Below are 20423 nucleotides of genomic sequence, written 5' to 3' on the forward strand. Positions count from 1 at the left end.
CTATCCAAAGGAATGAAGCAAAAATAGCACTCATGATGAAGCAGTAACTGCTTAATTAGGGTAAGAGGGAAAAAATTTGAAAGAAACACAGGTCCTAACCATCTGGGTGCCTGCTGGTGAGTGCCTCTTTAAATACTGCTTCCAATCACATCAGTCAGTTTGCTGAAGCCAATCCTCTAGGTTTTACTATGAAGGTTTGTCGTTGGGTGAGACTTCAGACCCTACCAGTGAAACTGTCTTGGGGTCCTAATCATGTCATAGGACCCAAATTTGCATTTACTAATAAGGCAACCACCTGTTTCCGGTGAGTGCATTTGCCACCTGAGTCAGAATTTGGGAAGCTCAGTTAAGGGTCAAATTGGATGCAGAGGTTGCGAACAGTCTGGTTCAGCCTGAGACAATGGCCGGGGAGAGGATGGAACTGGTGGCGAGGAAACGGAGTTTGTGAGGTGGGGGCTGAAGTCAATGGCTTTGGTCTGCACAATGTTTAATTGGAAGAAATTGCTGCTCATCCAGGACTGGGTGTCAGACAAGCAGATTGAAACTACTTAAGCACTAGAGGGGTTTTGAGGGGTTATGATGAGGTAGAGCTGGGTGTCATCAACATACACATGGAACTGGACAGCAACCAGATAATGTCGCCGAGGGGCAGAATGTAGAGGAGAAATAGGAGAGGGTCAAGGATAGATCTTGGGGAATCCTAGAGCTAATTATGCAGGGTGGTAAGAGGAGCCATTGCAGGAGATTCACTGGCTACGACTGGATAAGTAAGAGTGCAACCAGGTGAAGGCAGTCCCAATCAGCTGGACAATGGAAGAGAGGCGTTGGAGGAAGATGGTGAGGCCGACGGTGTCAAAGGCTGCAGACAGTCCAAGAAGGGTGAGGACGGACAGTGCACAGAGAATGTCATTTGTGACCTTCATTAGAGCCATTTCACTGTTGTGGCATGGACATAAACCTGATTGGAGAGGTTGTGGGAAAGATGAGCATGAATTTGGGAGGTGACAACACGTTCAACTGCTTTGGAAAGAAAAGGGAGGTTGGAGATGGGGTGTAGATTGCCAGGTCAGAGGGGTCAACAATGGGTTATGAGAAGGGGATGATGATGGCAGATTTGAAAGAGAGCAGGATAGTACCTGAAGAGAGGGAACTATTTAAATGTCAGCTAGCATGGGACCAGGAAGGGAAGTTGAGCAGTCAGCAGTTTAGTGGAAATAGGGCCGAGAGAGAGTAAGGTGGGTCTCCGAGAGGGCATGAAAGGGAAATATAAAAGATAAACTAGATTAGAAGCAGATTCTGGCTAGAGTGGGGGGAGGGGGAACCTTTGGAGAAGCTTGGCTTGGTGGGCATGGGGAAGTGAAAGATGCGGCAGAGGCGAGGTGAGGGCGAGGGGGCAGGGGAGAAGGGTTCAAGGAGACGATTGGTACTGGAGTAAAGAGACCTCGGTCTTGTTCTTAAATCTATCGCCTAATTGGTGAATTACCCTTTGCAGCTGCTCAATTCTATTTCTTCCAACATCAATGATTTCAGTGTTCCATGACTTATGGCTTGCAGTGTATGTACCTTTAAGAGGAACTATGTTTTTGAAGCCCCTGTATACTGTAGTACCGGTAGTGACCACTCGGGTATATAAGCCTGTGTGGCGTCTTGTGCAGTTAGTTCACCTCCAGACTTTGTTCAGTAAACACTTGTTAAGTCAACTCCTGCATTCCGTGTCTCCATTAACACACGGATCTAACAGTGGCGACGAGTTAGAAATGAACTTACCTGCAATTCGGCAGCACCTCAAGGGGATCGATTCCTCAGACGAAGGTCGAAGCCAGAAGCAAGAAAAAAAAAAAAAACTGTGGTTTCACCAGCTAAACGGGCTAGTGGCGGGTAGTGCACTGATCCTTCCTGGGCTGCGGCGGGCTAGAGCTCGATCGGGTGGCTCTGCAACGGGGCCGGGCAGCGAGTCGGGAAGCAGAAGCAAAGAGAGAGAGAGGGTGGAGCACTCAGGGCGCGGCCGATGCTGCAAAGCAGGTCGGCGTTCAGACCGAGCAGAGGGAGGGGAAAGTCCCAGAGGGTCCGCTCCACGACGGGAACGGTTCTCCAAGTAACGGAGAAACTATTGAAGAGATATATATATATATTTTTTAAATAGAAATACCGCGAAAAGCTGCAGGTCGCAACGGGAACTGCGGAGAACAGCGTTGGCAGCAGCAGCAGCGGCGGGAAAGCGCGGGGGGGCGCCATCTTAACTCGGCGGGGAAGAAAGAAAAGCGCGGGAGGCGCCATTTTGATCCATCGGGGACGGAGGAAAAGTGCGGGAAGCGCCATTTTAGATTTTCAAGATGCCGAAGACTGGCAATATTACTGCTTTCGATAGTGATATAGAAGATTGGACCACATATGTGCAAAGAGTGGAGGTATATTGCAAGGCGAATGAAGTAGCGGATGATAAAAAGGCATCGGTACTTCTAAATCTGATGGGCGCAAGGACATACGGGCTGTTACGAAACTTGATCACTCCAGCCAAACCGATGGACAAGAATTTTAAGGAGATTGTTGATACCTTACAAGAGCACTTAAACCCAACACCGCTGCTGATAGCGGAACGATTCAAATTCTTCAGGAGGAATCAGCACAAGAATGAAAGTAACGCTGATTACCTCACCGAATTACGAAAGCTGTCAAAGCACTGCCAATTCGGGGCAGGACTGGCAGATTCTCTACGAGACAAATTCGTCTGCGGTCTCCTAAGCGAAGGAACACAGAAAAGACTACTTTCTGAGAAAGATTTGACACTGGACAAGGCTTTCAGTGTGGCTGTATCATACGAAGCAGCAGCAAGAGGAGCTGCAGAGATACAGCAAAAGCCACAGGACTTCGGCACCCATGAAATGACACGGGGTTTCGAGAGATGTTATCGCTGCGGCAGATTCACCCATGACCAGAAGGACTGCTGGTTCAAGGACAAAGCATGCAGGCAATGCGGAAAGATGGGACACATTGCACGTGTATGCAGATCTGGAAAAAAATCCGCTGACAGTAAAAAAGTCAATAAGAAAAAGTACAGAAAGGTACAAATGATGACAGACAGTAGCTCCGAAGACCAGAAGAGCAATAGCGACTCCGGAAACAAGAGACTAAGCTGTCTCAAATTACATAATGTAATTGCCAAAGAAGATTACCAGACCATTTGGGTTACCCTCACGATAGCGGGGTCCCCAGTCAAAATGGAGCTAGATACAGGATCAGCTCTGACCGTCATAAGTCGACGGGATTACGAGCGGCTATTTCCGCATATACCTTTTGAAAGACACATCCATTATCTTGAAGACATATACGGGGCAGAAAGTATACCCCAGAGGGAAAATAAGGGTGCCTGTTGTATACAACGGCAAGGAAATACAGAAGTTGTATTTATACGTTCTGCAAGATGGTGGTCCACCGTTGTTGGGACGTGAATGGATCAGAAAGATACGTTTAGACTGGCACTCCATTCAGGCACTGACGGTGACCAGTAAGAAAAAAAATGATGACGTCATACCTGGACGACTAAAAGAAATCTTGGCTAACGCCAAAGAAGTGTTTCAACAGGAACTAGGAAACCTGAAAGGCGCCACCGCCTCAATAAAAGTAGAAGATGCGGCAATTCCCAAGTTTTTTAAGGCAAGGCCGGTGCCATACGCAATTCGTCCAGCCGTCGAGGCAGAGCTAGAGAATTTGGAAAAAGCAGGTGTGTTATCCAAGGTAGATTGGAGCGAGTGGGCAACACCCATCATCCCGGTCATGAAGAAAATGTTGAATAATGATAAATCTGAAGAACAGAGAAAAATTCGCATCTGTGGGGACTTCAAGGTGACTGTAAACCCAGTTCTTCACACGGTACAGTATCCTCTTCCGAGGATAGAAGATATTTTCGCCTCACTATCCGGAGGGAAACGTTTCACCAAAATTGACTTGGCACAGGCACATCTACAGATGGAGGTTGAGGAGGCCTCTAAAAAGTATCTCACGGTAAACACACACAAAGGCCTGTACCAGTACAATCGACTGGTTTTCGGAGTGGTATCAGCTCCGGCTATCTGGCAAAGAGCTATGGAGCAAGTCCTGCAAGGGATTCCGGGGACTCAATGCTACCTAGACGACATCCTTGTAACAGGAGAAAATGACAACGAGCACCTTGCCAACTTGGAGCAGGTGCTCACGAGGCTGAGAGAACGGGGCCTACGAGCAAATCGCCCCAAGTGTGAATTTTTCCAGCAACAAATATCATATTGTGGCCATGTCATTAACGAAGAAGGGTTGCATAAGTCACCTGAAAAAATTGAAGCGGTCGTAAAGGCCCCAGCGCCTGAAAATGTCTCACAATTAAGGTCGTTCCTGGGATTAATAAATTACTATCATAAATTTTTACCAAACTTGTCGACGGTTCTGCACCCTCTTAATGAACTGCTACAAACGGGAGTAGTTTGGAAATGGAGCGAAGACTGTAAACGTGCCTTCCATAAATGCAAAGGCTTGATCACGTCCAGGGAAGTGTTGGCTCATTACAACCCATCACTGCCAATCAGACTGGCGTGCAATGCATCCCCTTATGGTGTGGGAGCGGTATTATCGCATAGATTCCCTGATGGCTCGGAGCGGCCGATAGCTTTTGCGTCACGCTCATTGAACTCAGCTGAGCGTAACTATGCCCAGATCGACAGGGAGGCACTCAGCCTGGTGTGGGGGGTGAAGAAATTCAACCATTACCTACACGGACAAAAATTTACCTTGTTGACTGACCATCAACCCCTCACCTCCATATTCAACCCTAAAAAGGGCGTTCCCATTATGACAGCGCAAAGGCTACAGAGGTGGTCCCTTTTCCTAGGGGCACACCAATATGACATAGAATACAAAGGAACAAAACAGCATGGAAATGCTGATGGGTTATCGCGCCTACCATTGCCAACGGTAGAAGAGGCGCCTACAGTGGACCCAGTGGAGATGTTCCACTCGACCATAGTGGAATGTCTACCGGTGACAAATTCTACCATTGAAAAGGAAACGAGAAATGACCCGATTCTCTCACGAGTCTACGATTTAACGGTGAAGGGATGGCCAGCACATGGCGAACCACTGTTGCCAGCATTCTCGCAAAGAAGAGAACAGCTGTCAGTGTGCCGAGGAACCTTGATGTGTGGATCCAGAGTGGTGATTCCACCCAAACTCAAGGATAAAGTGCTAAAGGAGCTTCACGAGGGGCATCTGGGTGGAGTGAACATGAAGAACTTAGCCAGAGCGTTTGTGTGGTGGCCAGGTATCGATGAAGACATCTAAGAAATGACCAAGAGCTGTCTAGGATGCCAGAAGTTCCAAAACGCCCCACCACAAGCCCCTCTACATCCATGGGAGTGGCCCTCATCTCCATGGCAAAGGGTACATATCGACTTTGCTGGTCCATTTATGGACTCAATGTTCTTAATCGCGGTGGATGCGCACTCCAAGTGGCCGGAGGTAATAAAGATGTCCTCCACCACCACGGAAAAAACCATCACAGTATTAAGGACCATTTTCGCCAGGAATGGGCTGCCTGAACAGATCTGTTCTGATAATGGACCGCAATTTGTATCCGAAGAATTCAGGAAGTTCTTAAAAAACAATGGGGTTAAGCACTACACGTCCGCCGCATACCATCCCGCCACCAATGGATTAGCTGAAAGGTTTGTCCAGACCTTCAAGAAGGCCATAAAGGCCATGGGTAATGAAGACATAAATCTACAACATAAGGTAGATAACTTCTTGTTTGCGTACAGGAATGCAACACATGTGGTTACAAACCAAACCCCTGCCATGATGTTTTTCAATAGAAGACTAAGATGCCGGCTGGATTTGGTCAAGCCAAACGTCAGAAGGGACGTAGAGAACTGACAATTTCAAAGCATGAATGAAAGGCCAACTAGAACCTTCCAGATAGGTCAACCAGTTTTGGCCCGGGACTACCAGTTTTGGCCCGGGACTACCGTGCCGAGAAATGGCAGCCTGGAACTATTTGCACACGACTAGGACCGCTGATGTATACCATGGACATTGGAGAAAGCATAATCAGGCGCCATGCTGACCAGATCATAGAGTCATCCGAAAAAGGACAACCTACACAACTCTATACGCCTAGTGATGAAGCAGAGATACCCATAGTATCTACCTCCGATCCGGTGATACTGGAACCAGATGAACCCGACACTGGCATGGAAGCCGAATCGACCTTGCCAAAAGAACCTACTACACCACCGAAACCTACTACACCACCGAGGCGTTATCTGGACCGAGTCAGGAAGCCTCCAGAGAGACTGAATTTGTAATTGATTAATTTCAGCAAATGTGTAGATTATTGTTCTTGTAAAAATGTTATTTAATGATTACTTAAAATGTTATGTACTATTTATCTAAAAGGGGAGGAATTGTAGTGTATGTACCTTTAAGAGGAACTATGTTTTTGAAGCCCCTGTATACTGTATGTAGTACCGGTAGTGACCACTCGGGTATATAAGCCTGTGTGGCGTCTTGTGTAGTTAGTTCACCTCCAGACTTTGTTCAGTAAACACTTGTTAAATCAACTCCTGCATTCTGTGTCTCCATTAACACACGGATCTAACATGGCTGTTCAAAGTTTTTTGCACCTGCTCCATGATATCCCTTAGCCTGGCACCTGAGAGGTAACACACCATTTGGGAATTAAGTGTGACAGAAAAATCACAAGTCTACTCCCCTGACTCTGAAATCCCCTTTTACTACTGCATTTCTGCACTTCACTCCTCATTCTATGGCAACCACTTACTCCAGTGTGGTGGTTTTCTGCATGGTTGCCCTCCCCTGAGTTGTTAAAGGTATTGTACTGAATACCCATTTGTCAATTCAAAACTCTTCCCTTTTTCCCTAACTTGCTCTGCCTGCAGGGTGACCATTTCCTGGAATGTGCATTCCAAGAACCCTTCAGCCCTTTTAATGTGATCGAGCATCACCAGCTGCCCGTCAAACTAAGAAACCTTGGGCTCAAGTGCAAGCAGTTGCACGTGTGGTCATTCTGTATACAATAACTCCATTTTAGAGAGCAAGCTTAACCTTATCCAATGTCTTCTCCCTTCTCAAAAGCTCTGGGGAAAGTCTTGCAAATAGCAGTACATGGTGCCCTGAAGCTTCAGTTCTCTATTATTGTTGGCTCTCGCCATTATGGTCCCTTTGGTCTGAAAGTTGAGTATCCGTACTACATGGACAATTCAGCTCCGAGGGTATGGTGGCCAGAGGTCTTGCCCAGTAGCAGGTGCCCTTAGCTTCTTGATCTAGAATGCCTTTGGCAATTCCAAAGACATGGATGTGGTTGGATTCCCCCTCTTCCCTGTTGTAAAGGTCAACTATTTTGATTCTGCTCATACAGATAGATTATCTGAGCTGTCAGGTTTGTTATGCTTCACTTTTGTGGATATGGTCTTGAGCTCATTTATGCAGTGTAGTTGCATCAAGTTTCTGAATGTACTTGTGAAATTCTCAGTGAGCTTTCAAAATTCTGTGAGTAATGCTCCCTACTGTAAGATTCGCAAAATTCAGCAGATCCCTCCCAAAACCAAGAAGATTACCCTAAAGAAGGGATTTTTGGACTGTTAATAAACCATGTCAGAATGGCCTAAGGGAGATTTAAAATCAAAGACCCCAGGATTTTGGTTTTATTTTTAAAAGCATGTTCGAGCCTGTGGAAGGAAAAAGGGTGCAACAAAAGAATTGGGATTGGCCTCTGTAAATGGACAGTTTTGGGTATTGGCATTAACCGAGCTGTCTGGGGACTATCTAGACTGTCTCAGTCATTTTACATACTGACAATAGACCAACGGAAAAACAGTTCCCGCCAAAATTACAGAACCATCCAAAACCTTGCATAATGCAAAACATGCCACCAACCAACAAAAGAACCTTGGCCCCCACAGGAAAAGACAACTTTACTGCAATTAAACAAGAGGTTAAACAATCAATGGGACCATCCTGAAACCACTTCACACGTTCTTAAAACAACTTAAGATCAATGAGACCATCCCGAAACCAATTCAACAATTCAAACCAATCAAAATTAACGAGCCCGCCAAAACTAACAATAAGCCAGAACTGATTTGGCGCGCAGATTAGCAGGCCTCAATCAGTATATTTGAAGGCCTGTTTCTCACAGAAAGGAGTTCAAGAAAGCAGTCCAAGAGGAAGTTAGTTCGAGTTCAAGTTCGAGTAAGAAGATTTGTCGACCCAGAAGAGATCCACCAACATCGGGATCAAGAAGCCCATCTCGAAGCAGTTCTCCCTCTCGAAGAAGTAACACACCATCGCGGCAGACCAGGGCCCCACGAAACAAAAAACCAAAAATATTACCAGCAACCAGGTAATATTGGGCCACCACGACCAACAAGAAACCAACTTGGAAGAAACCGAAGATCCGCAAGTTTTTCCACTCTACAAACTATCCTGACTTACCCCTGGGTAAGATTTTACTGAAAAGACTCTAAACCCAACTTCTAACCAAAAGAAATTGGGTACTCACCTGATAGATCCAATATGCACCCGACCGCATCAGCGGACACGCGAAGACTGACCAGCAATGCAGGTGAAGTCCTCTACCGCATCTGGGGTACAGCAGGCCCCAACCGCCACATCTAGAGAACCCCGAAATCGCGAACCTCTACAACTGTCAAAAGAAGTCGTTTTGGTGAACATTATCCCTGGTCCTCTGGAGCCCAACTTAGCTAGTGAAGTGGGATTGGGAGGGGTGAAGTATTCTGTCTATTGTTATTTTCCCTCATATATTCCGAAGTGTTCCCCCAATTTGAGTGTTAAGATTATTGTGTTATGTATTTTCTTTCTCAAATAAAGATCAAAGTTCTTTCACCAAAATTCAGTTGTCTGCTGCAATTTCATTACAACCCCCAAATAAGTGCAAGGTCTAGAACCAAGGGAGTGGGAGTGATTCGAACTGCTCATAAGTCAGAGGCGAAGCTGACCCCAAACACCACTCCCTACACTATACACATGGAACTGTTTTCTACTTGGGGCCTGGGTCCATCCTTGACTTGTGTGCAGCTGCACGGGTTGTTTGCACATAGACAGCACTGCTGCAGGCTTAAGGTCTGCCATCTGGGGAGCATTTGCATACTGCAAAGTGCTTTGGAGAGTTTCTGTATTTGAGGGTTAAAGCTAATGGAACTTGCCATCGTCATCAAATCCGTTTGTTAAAATCTGTGCAGTTTGTCTATTCTCTGTAGTTTCATGCCATTTGGATGTTAAGTGTTTCACTTCCTTCTTGGTAGCTGTTGAAAATCTATTGGGCACTTGTAGCTGCATGGATGACCTATTCCTTGACAGTGTTGGCTGGCTGGTGGCATTTGGAAGGAGGCTGCAGCAAGAGGTTCTTGAAAGTTCAGGCTTTGACCTAGGAAGCAATATTGCTGCCAAGAATGGATTCTGCAACTCCTCTTCCTCTTTGTCCACTGGGTTCCAGTTTGGGGAGAAAGGGGGAGACTGCTGCAGGCTTCAGATCTGCCATCTGTAACTGCACTGCAGCCACTGGTCTCAACTGGGAGTCCTCCACTCCTCTTGACTGGCAAATAAGCTGTATTCTACAATGCTGAATCTGCTACCTTAACTTCTGACATTTCAATGATGCTTGTTTGCAGAACCTACTGTGAGTTCTGGGTCAGCATCAAGAGACAATTCTCAGTTAAATGCCTTCACTTTTCTCCAGTTGACAGATTTGCAGTGAGTGGGGGTGGGATCGCTCCTGCATAATATTGGAGTCAGGGAAGACCTTAGTGCAGTGTAAACCTGGACCAGTATGCTGATAGCGACTTGAGACAGTCTTTCATTGGACCACTGAGGGCACTTTCATCGTGATGAGGAGCCAAAGCACTGAGCTTGAATTCCACCATGGCAATTTGAGAAACCGAATTCTGTTAGGCATGCTGCAGGACAGGTTTTGTTAAAGAATCCATTTTCTATTCAGGAATGCATTTCGTAGTCAGACAGTTTTGCAGTATCTGCTGAAACAGGTGATTTCTGGAGAATATCCCAAGACAGCTCAAATCACAAAGGCCAAATTTGTATGGCTGTAACTGTCGTTATGTAAGATAGCCTTGGGTAGTTTTAATCTTCTCATAGATATATCTATTTGTCAGGTGACAATATGTTTATAATTTATGTACTTGTAAGAACAGCGTTTTTTTAATGAGACCAACACTCTGGAATGCTGAGTTGATGTAACTTGGCTGTAAAACCAAGAGTAAAGGTCATGGAGAAGATGACGTGAAATCCTCTTAGCTGAGGATAAAAAGTGAGGCCATTTTAACAAAGTTAGGGAAGACCCGCAGGGCTAAATTACCCTGCAACGGAACTCAGCAACTGTAACACGAGGTCTTCCGCAACCTTCATATTGTTATGTGTGTTGTCTGTGAGTGTTGATTCCTTTAATAAAATCTGTAAAACTAAGACAGTGCGATTAGAACTTTAATTCTTGGCACAATAGTTATTGACGCAATAGCTCCAAGCTGGATTCTCTAACAGTAGTAATTAACAAAGTCAATAAATCTGGTAATTGTGGACTGGCACCAGAAAAAAATGACCATGTTAGTTGCTGAAAAGCCCAACTGGTTTACTAATATTTTTCAGGAAATTGACCTGACGCCCCTACTTGGTCTGGCCTATGTGCAACTCCAGTCTCACACTATGTGGTTGATTCTTTTGCCATCAGGGAAACTGAGGATGGGCAACGAATACTGCCTTGCCAGTGTCACCCACATCTTAAGAATAAATAAAACAAGAATAGATTTGAAAAGTTACATTAACACCCAATTATCTGGAAACACATAAAAAGGAGGCAATAAAATAGCAGTTCAGGAAATAGTATTGAAAAGTTATTTTCCAATTATTATTTTGACGTATATATAAGATTCTTGATACAGCAATTACTTTCTCTTCGCTTTTAAGGGTTCTTATTTACAATTCCTTTGGACTATTATATGATTCATATTTTGAATATTTAAACTAAATTTTTCCCCTTAATCTTTGCCCTCAGGGTGAATCACTTTTCCGTAAAGAGGAAAAACACTGCTAAGTGAGTCACCTGAGCCTGTTTTTAAACTATAAGGTGCAAGAGCGGAATTAGTACAAACTTGTCCAGAGCAGCTGTCATTAGTTGTTATTGCAGAATAGTGCTTGGCTTGTGAAATCTAAAAAGAGAGGTAGGAAACTATTGATTGTATACTTGATGAAGCACCAATTTTTTTCCATGATGCAATATTACAAATTAGAATTATTCATAACACAGCAATGCATTATTCAAAAGCCGATTGCAGAATTTTCATGAAGACAAGACCCCATTGAAGAGGGACATGTCCTCATTTCTTGCACAGAGGTTGTTGCTTATAGTTATTCACCATTGTTTGATAAATTAGAATGCAGTTTAAAATTGTTTTTTTTTTTACAGATCATATTGTTGCATCCTCGAAGTACTGAAAATGCAGTAATCATTGCTGCCTAACCAGCACATACGAGAAGGATAGATCATGTCTTTGCATGACTGGAATATTTATCCTCTATATTTTTATCAGATATCTAAATATAGACTAGTGGATTGCTTGGAGTGTTGGAACAGTAATCAGATGGTCTACTGGGAGAGAGTGACTGGGGAGATGGTCTACTGGTTCATAAAAGGAATGTTATAGTGTATAACACAAAACATTGCTTACAGTTTTTCAAGCGTTAATTAGTCAGAGCGGCGGCAGCAGCGGACCTGCGGGAGACGAGGCGGCTGAGCGGCGGTTATTTAAACCAGCAGCAGAGACCAGGTAGGCTTACTAATCTCTAGGGAGGGAGAGAAGTAAAAAGTAATCGAAGTGTCACGTCACCAGAAAGCAGGTAAGCGATTGGTTGGTGGGTATTTCTCTCTTTTTAAACTTTAACTCTGTGGTTTATAGTTTCTAAGCTCTCTGTGGTGTGGCGGGGACTGTTGGTAAACCAGGGCCCTTAAGTATATCATTTAACTGTAGTGTAATTGGTGGGATTTATTTGTTTAATTTAATTTGAATTAATTAAAGGGTAAGTCATGGCAGGACAGCCCGGCCCCGTGGTATGCTCCTCCTGCGCTATGTGGGAACTCAGGGACACTTCCTGTGTCCCTGACAACCATGTGTGCAGGAAGTGTGTCCAGCTGCAGCTACTGGCAGACCGCATTGTGGCGCTAGAGCTGCGATTTGATACATACTGGACCATTCGCGATGCTGAGGACGTCATGGATATCACATTCAAGCAGTTGGTCATGCCGCAGGCAAAGGTTGGACAGGCAGAAAGGGAAGGGGTGACCAACAGACAGAGTAGTAGGCACAGGCAGGTAGTGCAGGGGTCCCCTGTGGACATCCCCCTCTCAAACAGATATACCACTTTGAATACTGTTGAGGGGGATGGCTTATCAGAGGAAGGCAGCAGCAGCCAACTTCCTGGCACCAGGAGTGGCTCTGCTGCACAGGACGGGAGGAAAAAGAGGGTTAGAGCTATAGTAATAGGGGATTCTATTGTAAGGGGAATAGATAGGCGTTTCTGCGGCCGCAAATGAGACTCCAGGATGGTGTGTTGCCTCCCTGGTGCAAGGGTCAAGGATGTCTCAGAGCGGCTGCAGAACATTTTGGAAGGGGAGGGTGAACAGCCAGTTGTCGTGGTGCATATAGGTACCAATGATATAGGTAAAAAATGGGATGAGGTCCTAAAAGCTGAATATAGGAACTTAGGAGGTAAATTAAAAAATAGGACCTCAAAGGTAGTAATCTCAGGATTGCTACCAGTGCCACGTGCTAGTCAGAGTAGAAATAGAAGGATATTTCAGATGAATACATGGCTAGAGGAATGGTGCAAGGGGGAGGGATTCAAATTCCTGGGACATTGGAACCGGTTCTGGGGGAGGTGGGACCAGTACAAAACGGACGGTTTGCACCTGGGCAGGGCCGGGACCGATGTCCTGCGGGAGTGTTTGCTAGTGCTCTGGGGGAAGGTTTAAACTAAAATGGCAGGGGGTTGGGAACCTGAGCAGGGAGACAGAGGAAAGGGAAACAAGGATAAAAGCAAAAGACAGGAAGGAGAAAAACAAAAGTGGCAGTCAGAGAAAGCAACGGTTTAAATCAAACATGGCCACAATAAATAATAATTCTAATAGGTCTAAGAGCGTTAAAAAAACAAGCCTGAAGGCTTTGTGTCTTAATGCGAGGAGCATTCGTAATAAGGTGGATGAATTAGCTGCGCAAATAGAGGTAAACGAAGATTATTTGATTGGGATTACGGAAACATGGCTCCAGGGTGGCCAAGGTTGGGAACTCAACATCCAGGGGTATTCAATATTCAGGAAAGATAGGCAAAAAGGAAAGGGAGGTGGGGTAGCATTGCTGGTTAAAGAAGGGATTAACACAATTGTAAGGAAGGATATTAGCTCTGATGATGTGGAACCTGTATGGGTAGAACTAAGAAATACTAAGAGGCAGAAAACGTTAGTGGGAGTGGTATATAGACCTCCAAACAGTAATGCGGAGGTTGGGGATGGCATTAAAAGGGAAATTAGAAAAGTGTGCAATAAGGGCACAGCAGTCATCATGGGTGACTTTAATATACATATAGATTGGGCTAACCAAATTAGTAATAATACTGTGGAGGAGGAATTCCTGGAGTGTTTATGGGATGGTTTCCTGGACCAATATGTCGAGGAACCAACCAGAGATCAGGCCATCTTAGACTGGGTATTATGTAATGAGAAAGGATTAATTAGCAATCTTGCTGTACGAGACCCCTTGGGTTCGGAGCGATCATAATATGATCGAATTCTTCATTAAGATGGAGAATGAAGTAGTTGACTCAGAGACTAGGGTCCTGAATTTAAATAAAGGAAACTACGATGGTCTGAGGCGCGAGTGGGGTAGGATTGATTGGGGAATGTCACTCAAAGGGTTGACGGTGGATAGGCAATGGCAAACATTCAAAGACCGCATGGATGAACTACAGAATTTGTTCATCCCAGTTTGGCATAAAAATAAAACAAAAAAGGTGACTCAACCGTGGCTAACAAGGGAAATTAGGGATAGCATAAGATCCAAGGAGAGGACATATAAATTGGCCAGAAAAAGCAGTAAACCTGAGGATTGGGAGCAGTTTAGGATTCAACAAAGGAGCACAAAGGGATTAATTAAGAAGGGGAAAATAGAATATGAGAGTAAGCTTGCAGGGAACATAAAAACTGACTGTAAAAGCTTTTATAGATATGTGAAGAGAAAAAGATTGGTGAAGTCAAGCATAGGTCCCTTGCAGTCAGAATCAGGGGAATTTATAATGGGGAACAAAGAAATGGCAGACCAATTAAATACATATTTTGGTTCTGTCTTCACAAAGGAGGACACAAATAACCTTCCAGAGATTTCGGGGAACATAGGGTCTGATGAAAGGGAGGAACTGAAAGAAATCAGTATTTGTAGGGAAATGGTGTTAGGGAAATTGACGGGATTGAAGACCGATAAATCCCCAGGGCCTGATAATCTACATCCTAGGGTACTTAAGGAAGTGGCCCTAGAAATAGTAGATGCATTGCTGATCATCTTACAACATTCGATGGAATCTGGAACAGTACCCATGGATTGGAGCGTAGCTAATGTTACCCCACTATTCAAAAAAGGTGGTAGAGAGAAAACGGGGAATTACAGACCGGTAAGCCTGACATTGGTAGTGGGGAAAATGCTAGAGTCCATTATAAAAGATGTAATAGCAGAGCACTTGGAAAACAGTGACAGGATCGGACAAAGTCAACATGGATTTACAAAAGGTAAATCGTGCTTGACTAATCTACTGGAATTTTTTGAGGATGTAACTGGTAAAATAGATAAGGGAGAACCAGTGGGTGTGGTGTATTTGGACTTTCAGAAGGCTTTCGATAAGGTCCCGCATAAGAGATTAGCGTGTAATGTTAAGACACATGGGATTGGGGGCAAGGTATTGACTTGGATAGAGAACTGGTTAGCAGACAGAAAGCAAAGAGTTGGAATAAACGGGTCTTTTTCCGAGTGGCAGGCAGTGACTAGTGGGGTACCGCAGGGATCGGTCCTTGGACCCCAGCTATTCACAATATATATCAATGATGATGATCTAGACAAGGGAACTAGATGTAATATCTCCAAATTTGCAGATGACACAAAGCTGGGTGGGCGTGTGTGCTGTGAGGAGGATGCCGAGAAACTCCAGGATGATTTGGACAGGTTGGGTGATTGGGCAGAAGCATGGCAGATGCAATATAACGTGGATAAATGTGAGGTTATCCACTTTGGTGGCAAAAACAGGAAGGCAGATTATTATCTGAATGGCAATAGATTGGGAGAAGGGGAAGTGCAACGAGACCTGGGTGTCCTTGTGCACCAGTCGCTGAAGGTAAGCATGCAGGTGCAGCAGGTCGTTAAGAAAGCAAATGGTATGTTGGCCTTCGTAGTGAGAGGGTTTGAGTACAGGAACAAGGATGTCTTGCTGCAGTTGTACAGGGCCTTGGTGAGACCACATCTTGAGTATTGTGTGCAGTTTTGGTCGCCTTATCTGAGGAAGGATGTTCTTGCCATGGAAGGAGTTCAGCGAAGATTCACCAGGCTGATACCTGGGATGGCAGGAATGACGTATGAGGAGAGATTGGGTCGATTGGGCTTGTACTCGCTGGAGTTTAGAAGAATGAGAGGGGATCTCGTTGAAACTTATAAAAATCTGACAGGACTGGACAGACTAGATGCAGGAAGGATGTTCCCGATGGTCGGGGAGTCCAGAACCAGGGGTCACAGTCTAAGGATAAGGGGTAAGCCAATTAGGACTGAAATGAGGAGGAATTTCTTCACCCAGAGAGTGGTGAACCTGTGGAATTCTCTACCACAGAAGGCAGTAGAGGCCAATTCATTAAATATATTCAAGAACGAGTTGGATATATTTCTTAAGGCTAAAGGGATCAAGGAGTATGGGGGGAAAGCAGGGACAGGGTACTGAATTTGAATGATCAGCCATGATCGCATTGAATGACGGAGCAGGCTCGAGGGGCCGCATGGCCTACTCCTGCTCCTATCTTCTATGTTTCTATGTCTTGAAAAAAGAGATTTAAGTCTCGATCCTGTTAAACTGCCTATTATCTAACAAGCTACAGTATATACATTGTAGAATTCTATGAACATTTATGATTATCTTCTATTTAGCATTTTTTTAAAAATCAAGACACTGTATATCATAAAATTTGAAAGAAAATCCTACAATACGAAACTAGAGAATAGTTTTATAAAAGAAAATTGAGAATTGGTTAACAGACAGAAAACAAAGAGTATGGATAAATGGATCTTTTTCAGGGTGGCAGGCTGTGACTAGTGGGGTACCGCAAGGATCGGTGCTTGGGCCCCAGCTATTCACAATTTATATCAATGATTTGGATGAGGGAACTAAATGTAACATTTCCAAATTTGCTGATGACACAAAGCTAGGTGGCAGTGGCAGTTGCGAAGAGGATGTGAAGAGGCTTCAAGGGGATCGCGACAGGCTCAGTGAGTGGGCGAGAACATGACAGATGGAATATAATGTGGATAAATGTAACGTTATCCACTTTGGTAGAAAAAACTGAAAGGCAGAGTATTTCCTAAATAGTGAAAGATTGGGGAATGCAGATGCTCAAAGGGACCTGGGTGTCCTTGTACATGAGTCACTGAAAGTGAATGTGCAGGTGCAGCAAGCCATTAGGAAGGCAAATGGTATGCTGGCCTTCATTACCAGAAGATTTGAGTACAGGAGTAAAGAAGTCTTACTCCAATTATATTGGGCCTTGGTGAGACCACACCTGGAGTATTGTGTACAATTTTGGTCTCCTTACCTAAGGAAGGATATACTTGCTATAGAGGGAGTGCAACGAAGGTTCACGAGATTGATTCCTGGGATGGTAGGATTGTCGTATGAGAAGAGATTGAGTAAACTAGGCCTGTATTCTCTTGAATTCAGAAGAATGAGAGGGGATCTCATTGAAGCATACAAAATTATTACAGGGCTTGATAGGGTGGATGCTGGGAGAATGTTTCCCTTGGCTGGGGAGGCTAGAAACAGGGGCCACAGCCTCAGGATAAAGGGTAGGCCATTCAGAACTGAGATGAGAAGAAATTTCTTCACACAGAGGGTGGTGAATCTTTGGAATTCTCTACCCCAGAGGGCTGTGGAGGCTCAGTCATTGGGTATATTCAAAACAGAAGTCGATAGATTTCTGACTTGTAAGGGCATCAAGGGATATAGCGATAAGGCCGGTGAATGCAATTGAGGCAGAAGATCAGCCATGATCTCATTGAATGGCTGAGCAGGCTCGAAGGGCCGAATGGCCTACTCCTGCTCCTATTTCTTATGTTCTTATGTAATACCAAGTAAAGTTACCTTGGGATATTTTGTTTCATAATAATGGAAATAAAGGCAAGAGAAAAAAGGACATGCACAGAGACTCAAGAAATAAGAGGCTAAAAATGTATTTGCCCCCGAAAACGGGTGCGGGTTGATCAAAGTAATGCAGGCAGCATGCTAACTTTGTGCTGCCTGCTGATTAACATGATTGTGGCATTCAGCCCAGCGTTGAATGCGTTGCTGACTGGCTGAACTCTCAGCAGGGGGCCCAAGTTCGTACGCGGATAGCACCAATTAAAGCTAGCCTCTACTTGTTAAAGGCAGTCTGCACCTCTTAAAGGGGAGGTGCATTCTGCCTGCAGCAGGTCATTCAACTGGCTGGGGAAAGAGAGGCAGCAAAAAAAAACAATGATGTCACAACAGGGAAGAGAGCGTGCTCCAAGGTTCTCCGATGCAGCACTGGAGGCTTTGGTGTAGGAGATGAACACAAGGGGAGAGGTCATGTTTCCACAGGGGGCCAGGAGGCCCTCAAGGCAAATGCACAAAAATCCAATGGGAGTAGATAGCTGTTGTGGTGAATGCTTGCAGTATAGCCCCAAGGACCTAGGTGCAGTGCAGGAAGAAGTTTAATGACCTCACACGAGTGGTCAAGGTCAGTGAATTCATCTTCAAATACCATATCCCACCATCTGCACCACGAGCCTCACACACTGCTCAATGCACCACACCCCCATCACCCATCTACCAACAATCTCTACCAAACATGACTCATACCTCACATTCATAGCTTCACCTTGCCCTCACATCCTTACCACTACTGCAAGACTCGCACCCACATCTTACAGCTTGCACACACTGTCAGCTATTCAAGCATGACAGGCATATCACCCAAACACATTGCACCACACTCATTGACACACTTCCCTTTATCTTGCAGGACAAGGTGGCTCACAACCAGCACTAGCAGGAACTAACTGGCAGGGGACAGGCGTGCCTACATAACCTGACCCCGATGGAGGAGATGGTGCAGGCCATTATTGGGAGCGCCATTGCTAAGCCTGTGACCAGCGGCGGGGCTGAAAGAATACAAGATGCTGGTATCCTCATACGTAATCCTCCTTCTCACATCCCACTTCCCCCTCATCCCACAATCTCTTCTGATTTACAAGCTGCACATGGTGTAACCATGCATCTCTTGCTTTCCCCTACTCCCCTCACCACAACCTTACCCTTGTGCCTTTCTCCTTTCACATGGTCAAGAACTGACACCTGCCCAGGCATTGGTGGAGGAGCACAAAACATAAGAGCACCAAGGCACTGATGATGAAGACACAGCACCATCAGTTGATTTTACACTTGCAGCCACCAGCTCAGATACTGACACTCCACGTAGTTTACAGGACAGGTTAGAGGTGGGGTCTGCTCTTGATGAGACACCAGGCATGAGTGGCCTGCAGCCAGGGCAGGGGGAAAGGGTAGCGCAGGTCCCAGCTCCCCGGAGGGTGAGGTCACAAACGGGTTCTGCTGCAGAGGACTCGGATGAGCACTTCGATGGGGCAGCCTGCAGAAGAACGCTGATGGGTATGCACAATTAATTGCTTTGCACATTGGCAGGCCTGCCAGAAAGCCTGAGTGCAATGTCAAGGAGCATGGAGGAGTCTGGAACCAACCTTGCACAGGGCTTTGCGCAGAGCTTGGAGCTATGATTGCCAGCATGGAAATGATGGACAACTCCATTAGCGCACTTGTGGACCCAACCATGATGCAGAGTCTGATGGCCGATGTCTGAGCTTCCATTGCAGCACAAGCGGAAGCCACCCATCGTCTGAGTGCTGCAGTGGAAGCTCAAACTGCTCTCATGCAGGCTCAGCTTGCTACCACGCAAGCTAAGACTGCTGCCATCGTGGCTGCATTTACCAGTGTGGAAAGGAGCTGGCAGGGTGTCGCAGCCGTCCAGCAATCTGTCCTCCAACAGATTGCTAGGAATGCTGAGGTGCCGCCCCGGGGTTGTGGCAGTGGCTCCATGGAGCACAAACCTGCTGTCCTCTCTCAAGTTGACAGCATTCGTCCTCCCACCACTGCCACTCCACCAGTGCCTTTGCTGTTGCCCGTCAGGTAGCCAGCCCAGACTGCTGCTGCCCATGCCGAGATGGTGCAGTCTGCAGCTAGGCCTTCTAGGCCCAGAGCTGATCGAGGTCGTCCTGCAAAGCCATCTGCAGTCTCCCCCATTGAAAGTCAGCAGCCTTCCACCAGCCATGCTGCAGCCATTGTGGTAGCACTTAGTAGCAGCACTAGGACAGGCAAAGGCACACGGAAGTCAGGCACTAAGGGAATACACAAGGATGATTAGTTGACTTTGTTATGTAATATTGGATGGTTTGATGTATAAAGTTGGATTGGAATGTTTCTTTTGTGATGGCTTTCATTTCAGCATTGTGGCCAAGAGGATACTGTGAAGGTCAGTAACAGAGGGAGGATAAGGTGTGAGCCGCTTGCTGAATGGGGAATTGGCGTAGAAAAGAACTTTGCACATGCCCTCATCCAGTTTACAGACAAAGTCCTCAAGCACTCATATCATGAAACCAATGGCCCAGCCAGGAGTAGATGCAGAATGCCGAGGTGCAGCAGTTTCTTTGATGAGGTAACAGAGAAGGTTGATCAAGGTAGTGCAGTAGATGTTGTATATATGAACTTTCAGAAGGCATTCGACAAAGAGCCACACAGGAGGCTTATTAAGAAGATGGAAGCCCATGGAATTAAGGGAAATGTGATGGTATGGATACAAAATTGGCTCAGTGACAGGAAGTAAAGGGTAGTGGTGGATGGATGTTTTTCAGACTGGGAGATGGTTTGCAGTGGTGTTCCCCAAGGGTCATTTTTGGATTCATTACCCTTTGCAATTTTTATAAACGACCTAGATTCTGGTGTAGAGAGCAGCATTACAAAGTTTGCAGATGATACAAAACTTGGCAAAGTTGTAGATCATGATAATTAAAGGCAATGTTCCC

General features: G+C 45.4%; 1 protein-coding gene across 1 annotated transcript in view; it reads right to left on the reverse strand.

Annotated features, from left to right (window-relative positions):
* slc25a21 (solute carrier family 25 member 21) overlaps positions 1–20423 on the reverse strand; it is a 730433-nt gene that overhangs the window by 701165 nt on the left and 8845 nt on the right. The gene's annotated exons all lie outside the window — the stretch shown is intronic.

The sequence above is a fragment of the Somniosus microcephalus genome, chromosome 12 (assembly GCF_052327205.1).
Source record: "Somniosus microcephalus isolate GS21.2 chromosome 12, FLI_Smic_1.0, whole genome shotgun sequence".
Taxonomy (NCBI): Eukaryota; Metazoa; Chordata; class Chondrichthyes; order Squaliformes; family Somniosidae; genus Somniosus; species Somniosus microcephalus.